The following is a 13,261-nucleotide window of genomic DNA, read 5'->3' on the forward strand; positions in this document are numbered from 1 at the left end:
TTTGCACAGCAGCAACAAATTTGACCTATTATAACTTTGCTAGTAATATCGCGATTTTCACCAAACTTGGTGGAAGGATCATGCTCTGTTATGGTCGACGTTGTTACAGAATTTCATGGTGCTAGGGTGAACTTAAGGGGGTTTTGCAGTCAATTACTACAAGTTATAGTAATATTCTGTTATCAACTTTATTTGAACAGATATCGGTATGGATGGAGATCCCCCCTTAAATTCGACGCAGAATGATGTAACTCACATGAGTGTTTACAGTTCCAACCTTTCCACCAAATTTGGTGTTAATGGCTATAGCCGTCTCCGATAAAAATGCGTGTGACAGACAGACAATAAACCGACTTTAATAAAGTTTTGTTTAAAATAAAACCTTTAAAAATGTAGAGGAAATGCTTTACTTTGCAAAAATAACTAATCAACGAGAATTGATTCTGAACACAAAACTCAATTGTGGGAAACATATTAGGCAAGAGGAGACTACCAAGAAGACAGGCAATGAAAGGAATCAGCAATTTGAGAAAAAAGCAAGTATTTCTTTCTCTCCTGATACCACTATCTTTTATGTTATGCACTTAAACAGCTAGTGTAGATTTAATTACTAAAGTCCGCGCATAACCCTGACAGAAGAAGTACTAAGTGATGAAGAAAGTATTCTAGAAGTTTCTAATATTTGTCACTTCAAATTCATTGATATTATGCAAAGAATTAAGGCATAAAAATATCTCATTGTTATTTGACATTTTAGTAGAGGTAAAATTCCTATCGAACCTGGCTCCGCCGCCCACGTATGTCCAAAGTTGGGGAGGGGGGAGTCCGTCAGCGCTTTTCTACCTTAAGCTCGAAGTACCAGTCTATGCGGACAGCACGCTTGATATTCACATCAGTTAATGTGTAGCCTATCTGACCCCCCTCCTTCGTTCCCAAACAATGATTTATAAATCAAATTTCCGTTTGTATTCCAATTGATTCCCGTGCGACTCGACATTACCTATAGGAAATTTGGCAAGTAGAGTAATACAGCCATCTTGAATGTAAAACTCAAGATGCTGTGTACGTTCCCTTGGAAGTAATCAATTTGCTACTGCTAACATTTCATCTATATTATTCGGTGAACTTTTGTTTGTTTACTTGGCAATGCCAGAATTGAACAGCCACATTATAGCCCCAACGACTTAAGATGCAGTTGTAAATGAAACTACTTTTTGCATGACCCTGTCAATGCAAATTTTTTTGTAAAAATAAAAAGATCGAACATTGTCGATCGGGCGATCCAGAAGATTCGAAAGTTCCAGCGGGCAGGCCACGTAAAGCCGATGAATGACAGAAGAATTTCTATGCCTAATTCAAAACAATGTGGAAGTCAACGACCATCTTTCTCAGAGCAGATGGAAGAATTCAACACCTCAACCTGACAATGCAAGTCATACGATGCTGTTTGAATTGGAAGACGCCATCACTCGACTGAGAATAGAAAAGAAAAATTTGGCAGGCGAACGAACGATAACGGAGTGTAACGCAAACAAAAATAATTACAACCAAGTGGTATGCTGTTTACAGGAGATTGGCATCATCATTCACCATATTGGAAAGACGGCTAGTTAAATTTAAAAACTGTCGCAACAACTTGACTGATAATCGTTCAAGGTTCAAGGTGCCCGACCATCAAACCAAGATCGGAATCATAACAGAAGCTAGAGGTGTTTATCTTAAATTAACTGAAATCTTTTGGCGTGTATTTGCCAAATTTGCTTATCTTTGATCAAGAACGCACTCGAGATAAACATTTCTAAGGCAATGGGAACTTTAAATAAAATGAATCAGACTTTACCCCTACTCATTTTGTGTTTTTCGAATTTGAATCAGACCACGGCCGAGATAAAAGAACGTACCTACATTAAAAGGTATGGGCTTGTGAATGTATTGGGAGAGCTTATTCGTATACATCATATGCCCTAAACCACAGGTCATTAGATTCTCCTAGATTTTTAGGGTCTACGATGTGTACGGCTAAGCTTATCAAATATGCAAGTCCGTACCTTTTAATGTGGGTACTGCCTATTAGATATACGGAGGTCAAAACAATGGACTTTGAAGCACATATTCTAGTAAGCCGGCTTCTAAAATGACGACGACGATGGAAGTGGGTTTTAGAATGGTTGCTTTCACGGGCCATCTTGGAAAGGGCGAAGTAATAACGTGGATATTTTACGCATAGCTTCGAAGTGCCGTAAGTCAACTATTATTTAAAAATGCCGCAGATATTGCATTGGTTAAATATTAGCTTGAAAGGGTACTGTAAGAGAGAAGTTTCTTTCTCATTTAAGCATCAAAACTTTTCGAATATGTGTCCACTTCTTAGCAAATTCCCCCCAGCCTTCAGGCATTCGGGAAATATTATGATATGAATATCAAGGTCAAGACACGAGCAATCCATTTAATAAAAATGCAAGAGAAACTGCACTTTGGATGTTTTTCGATAAATATCGCGCTTTTAAATTATCTTAAGTAAGACGCTTTGTACAGCACCAATGCCAGCCAATTTCTTTTTCGAGAATTTCTTGAATTCGAATGAACTTGAAAACTACTGCTTAAGAATCTCACAGTCAAGCTCTTTGAACTTATGGCACCGATTCTACCGAAACCAAAACACTAGACACTCATTTAGTCATCTAAACTTTATGCTAAATTTAGCATGAACATCAGACATATCTCAGCCAGTCAAAACAACGTATCAAATGGTTTCTGCAGCGTGCGAGCTATATCAGGCACGCAATTACCTAACTCAGAATTTACTTTAAATTGCTAATATCACCGTTAAAGCCCTGCAAATCATTAAGAGATTTCCGGCGGTAAGAAACGCCCTTGACTTAGCCCTAGTTCAAAACCAAACACTCCTGTAAATTTGACCAGTACTTAAATTGGAAACAGATGAAGTGATGTATTTATGCCCAGCGTTGCTTTTAACTGTCTAAATTTACTAAATGCAGGATCTATCACGAGATTAAGAATGAAACCTACGAAACCTCATATAGCCTGTGAGATTAAAAATGAAGAGGGTCTTTTTCATTTGGCCATAGTAATACTAGACAGTCTCTTTGACCATCTGCATTTATCTAAAGATAAGGGACAACCTTGTGACCTGTAGAATCTTTATTTCGAATTTTTTTCTACACAAGTGTGTTATGTAGATCTGTCACCGAAAATGCCAAACAAATAATTATATTTTTCTTCACCTGACTAAAAAATTGAGGCAAAGGTAATAGTTTCGAAAAAAAAACAAGACGGTACCGAATTATTATGAGATGAATAAAAGAAATGTAATTCTGCATATGAGAAAGTAAAGTTATTTTTTTTTAAATGTCCAGGATGTTGCTATATTATTTTGGAAAAATCTTCAGATTTCTACAAGATGCTCTAGACAAGAACCTCCAAAATTAACAATGCGAAGAAATTAATAATTAGAAATATAATATTTCTTCTAATGAAATATAATAATAAAATAAAATCAATTGTACTCTCAAGACCAGATTACATAACTTGTTGAAAAGATAATTCGAGAAAAATCCACAATAAAAACTTAGATGTTTCTCAGGACCCCGGGAGAAAATTAATCTCCCCTAGCACTCAGCTATTTTTAGACATGCATACAATATGAAACGTTGGAACTTGTCGGCCAACCATCCATTCTATTACGAATAGCACCGATGCTTTCAACAAATTTCCACCATTCAACTCGAGAAAGCTTTCGACACTCACATACCGAATTGCCGCTCTCTGGAGAATTGAACGTGCAGATTGCTTTCAACCGTAACGATTCAATTTCATGCATTCAACCGCAGAACAAGTGCCCCCCGGTGCGGCGTTTCTTTTTTTTGCCGGCGGAAAGCCGCTATCGCTCGTCTGCCGGCGGTACATGGCGTCACTTCGAAATTATTCTATGAGCAATCGCTTGGAGTATTTATTCCCCCACATCACGAGTTGGCTCAGTCGACACAACCAGACATGTAGGCAATCGGTCACGGGAAAAAGACTAATTTGTTCTAATGAATGAGTAAGAGGCATTTAGACCGTCTAAATTAACATGAAAGGTTCATGGTCGAATTTCGAACAATTGGCGTTCAGACGAGCACTGGCCATGCAAGTCGAAGGGGAATTTCAAAGTGCACCGGAATCCGGCACGTGACTGCAGGAACGCATCTACCACACTCCACTTTCCTGGAAATGCGACCTTCAACTTCGTTGAAAGGACTCGAAACTGGTTACGTAAAGAATGCAAACTTCGCGGAAAATATTCATCCATGGCACTGTCCACGCACTTCTCCAATTTAAGGAATTACGGAAAAATTTTACAAACCCAATATCACTCACAGCAACTTGCAAACAGTTTAAGACTAGAAAAGTTAAAAATCCAAGCGGGATTGCTCTAGAACGCTCACCTTGGACCAGCGACAACCGAAGAAATCAACTTTCAACGAAATAATGATCTGCCCGTGAGCGTTCTCTAAGTTCTTTACCGCCGATTTGAATTCGCGGTGCGCGACACTCGCGGCGCGCAGCGGAAACAGGCCACACTATTCACGCACCCCACCGCCTTCATCCGCCCCTTGGCTATAGAGCGTATAGACGCTCCATCGCGACCTAGCAACATTGTCTGCATTTGTTGCGCAACATTTCACCGTAGTGACGCTAGCAGGCTCTCCCCACACACCTAGCCAATCAGCGAACTGCAAATTCGCCTTGTTTTCCACTTCACCTTTTCAGCCTTTTGTTCTATCGTCAGTGACGACGTGGTTTCGAATTTTCCCTGGGCTGTTGGTGGTTTCAGCCGTTCCCCTTGTATTTCATATCACGTCGTTTTTGCCACGGCAGCTCTTCGATTTTCAGATATCGACCGGCCAAATAACACATAAATAACGGCCGAGCGAAAACCCGATAACGGCGCTGGCGGTCACTTCGATAGCGATTTATTTTAGCACTTGGCCTAGCTCTAGTTCAAGGAGAAAGAGGCCAAGCGCGCGCGGGCTTGGCCGGGAATTGTGCGAAATCTTTTGAAAATGGAAAAAGCAGTGACGGTTACATAACCGGCTTTGCTGTTGGCAGCGAGAAAAACGTTTGCAATAGGCGCACTTGCAAGGTGGTCGGGGGATTGCAAGGCAAACAAAAAGTAAAATGAATTAGTCCCGTGGCAAGTCCATTTGGCTGAAACTAGGTCAGGATTAAGTTCACGGTGGGCGAGGGGTTGAAAGAAACGTGAAAACCCACTTGCATGTGCATATAATTGCACTATTTGGGGCAACGTTGCAGTTTCAGTTTTATTTTAGAGGATGTTTGCTTACCAAGGTACTCACACATCTAAAACTTGGGGGTGGTACCCGCTTCCGTGGTGGTTTAGCGAAATTGTTCTATGGTCCTTTTAGTGGAGTTCAGCGGCTGTTTGGGATGAAAGAATTGGAAAACTGCTTCATTGGACATCTACAATTTGATGAAGTTTTTCAAGTGGTAAAAGTGTGAACAACGTTCCAGGATTATAAAAGAGAACTTGCTTTCATCATCTTGTACGGAGCACTTCGTAGTGTCCACACTATAAATTAATTTTAATTGTTGCTCGACGGCCTACTAGACAAGAGAACTAGGGTTTTCGTTTCCAGATTTTGGACAAAATACCGAAAGCATATTTAACCCTGTTAATGCACCGAGCGATACCAAAATCCGTGCCGATGTCGGCAGAAATATCCTTACCTAGATATATACAACTATTTAGTTCAAAAACCTTGGCTTGGTGGATGTTTATCCTTAGCCCGAGTCTTCTTGCCCTCTTCCACAGATCTGAAGTCATTTGACCAAGGCCCATGACATGGTGAGAAAGCAAACATGTCATCAGCGTAGTCAAGGTCTTTGAGGAAAGATGGCATCGTCCATTGAACACCTTTCCACGTCCTGCAGCCAAAGGAACATGAAGAACGTCATCGATAATGGAAAGAAAAAGTAGCTGTGACAAGATCTTACTCTGCGAACTCCGCTTTCGACTTCTCATTCCTCAGAGATTTTATCTCGATACAGTACGTGACATTTTGGGCCGTCATATATTAGCTTCTGCAGAGCACAGAGCATCCCAGACACACTTTCTATTGATGTTGTCGAAAGCTTTCTAGAAACAGATGAAAGCGCAGATCTAAACTCTGCACACTGCTCCAAAATTATTCAAAGAGAGGATCCAGAATGGGAACCAACCTGTTTTCTGTGAATCAAACTTTCGACAGGTTTTTTGATCCGTTCCAGGATTATTTTAGTTACAGTTTTGCGACCCTAGACGAGTGGCCTTTTGAAATATTAACGTTCATCCTGTTCTTCCACTAATTGAGAAAGATCTCACATTTCCAGGACTTCCGGATAAGCGGCTCCATCGAAACTGCAGGATCTGCGATGAACAATTACCAAAAGAAGACCGCGTTTGAGCTCATTGATCGCCGACATAATTTCATAAATAAGAAGCCGACCGTTAACGTCCTTGACCAGACCATCGAAAGATTTGCGTATTGTGTAATGTATCCTACCAAGTTTACCGCCTTTGCATCTGCCGGCCTATTCGATGCCATCGTCTTGAAATCAGGGGCAAAAAGTGATGCCGAAAAAGTTACCGCATTCGCAAAACACATAGAAAAGGCCTTTTCCCATTTAGTGATATCTCACCCTAAAATTACCTCCGGGAAAGAAAACTATACACAGAAGATTTAACTCCCAGCACATTCCTCGAAATTTTATGGAGGCGGAAGAGTCTTGCACATATTCGACCGCGACGGGAGTTATGCGAGCAAAATTCCGCGCAAGGCCTGTTGTTATTGCCGTGTATGTGATGCGGTGCATTGATGCGCGCCCACGTGGTTGTGAGCACATTGCTGCGAGTTGCTGCGAGCTATTTATGACTTTCCACATTTCAGCTTGAACCAACGGTAGAGCTGCCTTAACATTCATTTCGGATTGAAAATTGGATCTTAATGGAATCAGTGAGCGAATGATGCTTCAAAATTCCTCTATGGTAAGCTTGATGGAAGCAAACAAGCGCAATATTCTCGGCAACCCAAGATCCATCGGTATCCAAGATTAATTTTTCGGATGCAACCGTTTTCTGTTGGGATAATATGAAGAAACAAGAAAACCATCTAGGTGACATCGACGCACCAATACCACTTACCCACTTCGTGCCTTTCGGAATTGAAGACTTCGATACAGAGGAGAAGGAGACTTTCTATGTGCACCTCAACGCAATCCAGGAGACGCTCTGATATTGCTTGTATGCGTGTGTACAAGGTGCGGGAGAGGTTCAGCCCCTGAGCGTTGTATTTTACGGCTTTGTCTGAGAGTTTATCGACAATCGTATCGCAGGATTATCTTCAGTCGATGGGATGGTACCCAAACTTTGCAGTATGTTTGTTTGTTTTTGACGGGAAAAGTTTGGTGTGCCTGGCAGCAGCTAAGCCTTGCCACTTGTCCTTATTGACAGCCTATTTGTAGTTTTCGTTGGCAGCATCTGCTATGCTGCTGATACTTCAATGACTGGTTCCAGCCCTAGCATAAGAAAAATTTAACCTCCTTTTGCTGGGACATCCGAAATTTGATTTCCCTCTGGACCATAGTGATAAGGTTAATTCCACTTTATTGAATCTAGATGTAGAGTTGAAGATAGTTCTGTAATCCGATTTTTGACGTGATCAAGGGGCCAAGTTTCTTCACCTTACTCGGATATGTGATGGGGAAACAAGGTCTTGTCGCCGTAACGACAATTGTGAAAGATTCCCCGCTACGTCATTGGCGATATATTTTTCATAGAGTCTTCCGAAGTAAATTGCTTTTCGACAAATCCACTATCAATAGCTCTCTTTAATTTGTCGAAAGTCAAGCTGTCGGCCTCTCCCTGAAAGGGGACCATAAGATGAATACGGATTGGTGTAAGCAAATCCAGAGGATCTCTAACGCGTGGCTCTTGTACTCCACTCCCGCAATAAATCCCGGAAATTATAATGTAGTGTTCGTCAAAATAAAGGAGTTTGTCTTTTAGCTGGTTAGGTGTCTAAAATAATATTGATTTTAGTGTGCATCATGAAGGAGCATCTCGAAAGAAGGTTGTTAAGTCTTTTGATGTTCCAGAAAAGGAAGTTAATGGTAGGCTTCTGATTCAAAATAACGAGCAGCTTAGGAAATGTAAGAACTGCAGGTCTTAATTGCATGTCGTCTGGTGAAGTGCTATTTCTCATGAATAAAATGACCAGTCACCGTAAGAGCTAGATACCCCTGCTCCTCCAAATGGCAGTGAAATCAGTTCAGTTATTATGAAGAGGCCTTGGATTGCAGGATTATGTTGGTACATGGATCACCAATTGATTAATTCATTGATAAGAAAAACAGGAGAGGCCTTAGATATGCCTTGAATTAATAAAGGATAACAGAGAATTTACTCTTTTTGAGGAAACATCAATTAGATGTATTTTGAATACACTCCAAAAAAGAACCCATTCCATACGATCTTACCACATTACCGAACAGAGGCTGAAGAAAAAGACTTGTCATTTCAATAACGACAGATGAAACTTTGGCCGATATTATGCAAATAAGAATCATTGTGAAGGACACTTTCTACCGTTTTTTGGTCCTTATCGTCGTAGATGAGAAGCTTATTGCAAACTCATTCGTGATGCCAGTAACCTTCAAAGTTCTCAGGACCTTATTTGTCAATCCGCCTTCACCTGTTTTTGGGCTTTTTCTGAAGTTACCGCGTTAGAGGTAGAACCAGGGTTTACAATGCTTGGGAATATGATAGGATTTAAGAATATTGGTAGCAGAATATGCAAAGAATGTGAAAGGAAAACTCTGTCTTGCCAGAGCGCCTTATGTCAACTCCAATCTGGATCCCAACTCGAATTCCTAACGATACCCTAGTGTACTTATAGACACCAACTAAGAACATACGTCGATCGACAAACTGGCTCGACTGTAAATGGATGTCCTAATTTATCGCGGTCTCAGCAGTGGAGCAGTTTAGCTATTACAAATGATTTTTCACCAGATTTTATGTCAAATAGAGCTCCAACGAAGCACTTTTCTTTCAACTTTAACCTGTTTTCAAATGATAATTTTTGCTTCTCGTTTTATTACGTACAAATGTACATGTATTACAGCAGCGATTTATTCTCTCGCTGCCGAAATACATGTATAGACATAATAAATATTCATTGTGTAAAACATACCGATATTTATTTAAATGAAGTTAATAATAATGAAATATATTACTAGACTGATGAAATGCAATAATATAGACCATGATACTATCAACTTTGGTGGGAAAGGCATTATTACTAACAAAGTTATAATAGGTGAAAGTTATCTTCTTTTGCAAATTAATCTCATACTAAAGTGAATAGCCATTAGAAGCTATTCTTGAATAGGAAATACACAAAACCTTCCATACTTGAAGCGCCTACCTTATGGTTTTCGACTTGTTTCAATTGAAAATGTTCATTATCGTGACCGAGAAGTCTTCCAGAAGACGCCGAACTATCAACAAATCAATTACCTGAAGTATATGATAAATATGAAAATGACTTCTGTTCATGTGTTCTCATGACGAACATTCATTTGAATCTCAGTCCTAATTCCCTGCAATTTTCAATTATGAATCGTTGCATGTAATAAAAAAGCAATTGGAGTGTTTTATTTGACTAATTTGGTGCTACATACTTTTTCCAACCAAGCCAACGGAAAATACGCAAGCACAGCGAATAATGAAAATAAAAGTGTGTAATAAACGGAATGAGAGAATACAACTCCACCTAACTCGAGCGTCTATCTCAAGTCCGTAGCAATTCATTTAGAACATTCGTGACTGCAAAAAGACCAGCCAAAACAAACTAATTAAGGCAATTAACAATTTTGGCATCCATAAGCCTTCATGACACAGTTCAATCAATCGTAATTTATTCATTATTCCAACCCGAAAAAATGAAGACGTCATAAATTCTATTTAATAAGATTACGATCAATTTCCAAAATTTAATTTTTCGACTAGCGTGGCCTCTTGCCCAGGCTAAATACGCCGGGTTCAGATTGTTTTTAACTAGTTTGCACTAAAATATTTTTGCAGTTTCTATCGCCAAACAGCCGCAGCCTGAAAATAAGGCTTAACTTTTAATTCTTAATAATTTATCTCAATTTTCTGATGAATCATGAAGCTGAGGAGCTCCAGTGCCTATTTCAACTAATCACAGCAGGCATTCTTTGGAGCGCTGGAATCTTTTGAGTCACTGCGAAAACATTTTATCCAATAAATTGCACTCCTACTTTAGCGTTTTATGTGCATTGAATCTTAGAACTTTTTCAGCGAATAAATGGCAAATTGGAGGATGAAAAATTTGACGAATTAGGCGAAGGAGTGGGTTGAAGATGCTTGGGAATAGTTGGCGAATAATATCACGTTATAAGAATGTTACCGTAATTTCGCAAGTTTGCTGTCTTAATTGGATGCGTTGAAGCAGTAATCAAGTTAGCTGATTTCACACGATACACGAATTGCGACTTAGTTATTTCGAAAAATTATGTACAAATTATATTATTTTAAGATGAGAATCTGGGCTCAAATTTCCCCCATTTGAATTTCAGTGAAAGAATCAATGGTTTCGCCAGATCAATCAACGGCGATTCAATAATTTAAAGTTACCAAGAATGGTTCAATCGGTTGATCGTTATAATCTAGACAACGGTAACCTCATTTAGATGAAATGAGTGAAAATATAAATCATTTTGCATCGAACTGTTTCCAGATTAAACGCATCAGGTAACGTGAAAAGCGAATCCAAATTTAAAATAGAACTTTTTTCAATTCTTTCAAGTTCTATGTTTACACGAATCTGTCATAAATTCTGTACATATGTATGTTGCAGGGATGATTCTTAACTTCACAAAGTCGAGTAATTATGAACACTTTATTCGGTTTGCGTAATATGAACTGGACCACCAATGGTGATGAGGTGATACTTTCCGTGAATAGACAACGACCGCTCACATATGATTGGACAAATTAACGCTCTTTTTAAAAAAAAACTTGACAGCCAGTGGTGACTACCACCAGTTACTTAGTCACCCAGTTACTTTAGTAAAAACCAGTTGATGGCTTGTTTACAGTATACTATTGTCCTTGGAAGCTGAAATGGAGCCTGCGATCAAGGAATCAACACAAAGATCGGAAAATAGCTGATCCTCTATGGAACTACGGGAGTTTGCCACAATATAAGTGATAAAAACGGAAAGAACGGAATTCGCAGTAGATACATGGCAATCTCATATACTTGTTTCCCTCACCGCAATATTCACAAAAGAACATGGGCCTCACCAGGTGAGATGCCATTTAACCATATTGATCACGTCTCTATTGAGAAACACCAACAGAAACAAGCTACATCTGAAAATCTTGGCGTATACCGCTTATACCACGTGGCAAATTGCGACAGCGACCCCTATCTTGTCAGAGAAAGATATCCTTGCCAGATAGCAAATAATGGTAGTAGTAGCCTCACTTCTTCTAATAGGTTCGGGAGAAGTCAATGATAGATCAAATAGTCTCAGTAAAGAAGATACTGGAGAAGTGTTGGGAATATACCAAATTTTTATGGACTTCAAACTGACACACAAAAGCATCGATCAATCGGTTCTATACAAAATATTGTCTGAATTGGAAGTTCCAGCCAAACTGATTGACTCATCAGAATGGTATCACAATGGCTCAAGTAAAAATACAGAACCAGCATACAATATTTTTTGACACAGAGTCCGTACTACATCGAGATGATGAATTGCTTTACACAAAACCTTAAAAAGGAAGCAAAGTTCACAATATATAAAACTTTGATTTAGCCTATCCTGTATTACGGTAGAGAGATATGAACCATGACCTGGATTAAAGAGCAAAAAATCAATGTTTTCGAATGACGAGATTTTAGGAGGATCTTAGGCCCAGTGACAGCAGGACAGCAGATGGCGATTGAGATACAAGAATGAGGTTATACCTATTATACGATGGAATCTATTTTGAGCCCTAGATTTGATGTAGACACAACGAATCATCTGGCTGGATAATTTTCGAAAATCAGTCCCTCCTGCTTTATGTCTGTATTTTTGCCCCTTCGCTTCCCTATTTTGCGACGGATATGAAAATGAAGATTTATTTGCAAAAGTACTAATTGAGACTTTTCATTTGACGTCCCACACGGGTGCATTTGGAAAAAAAAAAGTTTTTGCTTCCCCTTTTGCATGTTAAACTTTGCTCAAATTCATGCCACAAAGCTGCTCTCGAGAGAAGTGTGCGACAGACAGATAGAAAGCAAATTTTAAAAAGGAAACTTTTTTTGGAGTTACCCCGGTAATAAGAATTTTTGACATAAACCCCTTTGTGGGGCGTATTGCGTTAGCCACACCCACGTGCCATCATTATCGGTCTGGGTGCTTCGACTCCCATCCCAATTTTCCAGAAAGCCTGCACTCTTCCTGTATTGTTCTGTGTCACGTAGCTCTAGGGCGGGCCATTCTTCAGTCTCTCTAGTGTGGGATAGTGGGTTCCATTGCATCGCATAGCCTGCAATGCAGTTGTTGTTCTGTCTCAATGTGTACCCTATCCATTGTGACTTCCGCCTTCTCGTCAACGTGTCTACTGGCATTCGGCCCGTCCGTCGGTGAAAGGCTGATGAAACTTTAGAGCACTCGAAATTAATATTTAAATAAATACTCCCATGTAGCTTCAACAGAAGGAAGTCTGGCGTGGAGTTGAGTGACATCAAATTCAATGCCGTCGTTAGCAAAAACAACATTACTTAGATATAATGTGTACAAACTGTTCGACATCATATGTCACTCTGATAAATAACTATTGGTTTCTGCGGTTTCTGTTCACGCTGTTAAAACTTTCTCGAAGCCGATGGAAAACACCTAAAACGATGTTCTAATCACGTAAAGCGGTGTTCTAATCTGATACAAAGGGTATTCATGTGGTGACTACAGAAGGAAACAGAGCGGAAATCAGCCTGCCCTTTATTGATCAAGCTTTCAAGGTGCTGTTTGATGCGCTTCAGTATGATTTTAATTGATATCTCCGCGAAAGTAAGAAGCACAGAAGTACTCCTCCAGTTGTTGAGGGCAGCGGCTTTACTCCGTTCAATGGCAAAGATAATTTCGTTTCTGTATGAAGAAGCAATTCATATCCGCAGGT

General features: G+C 39.6%; 1 protein-coding gene across 3 annotated transcripts in view; it reads right to left on the minus strand.

Moving 5' to 3' along the window:
• The window catches only part of LOC119647699 (arginine kinase), a 130,589-nt gene that overhangs the window by 23,768 nt on the left and 93,560 nt on the right, over positions 1-13,261 (minus strand). Inside the window, exon 1 of one of the 3 annotated variants that reach the window (XM_038048784.1) lies at positions 4,449-4,600. The exons of the other annotated variants lie outside the window; for them this stretch is intronic. The gene's annotated coding sequence lies outside the window, so the exon portion shown is untranslated. Of the gene's footprint in view, positions 1-4,448; positions 4,601-13,261 lie in introns of those variants that run through there. 3 annotated transcript variants of the gene reach the window in all.

Source organism: Hermetia illucens, chromosome 2 (genome assembly GCF_905115235.1).
Source record: "Hermetia illucens chromosome 2, iHerIll2.2.curated.20191125, whole genome shotgun sequence".
Lineage (NCBI taxonomy): Eukaryota > Metazoa > Arthropoda > Insecta > Diptera > Stratiomyidae > Hermetia > Hermetia illucens.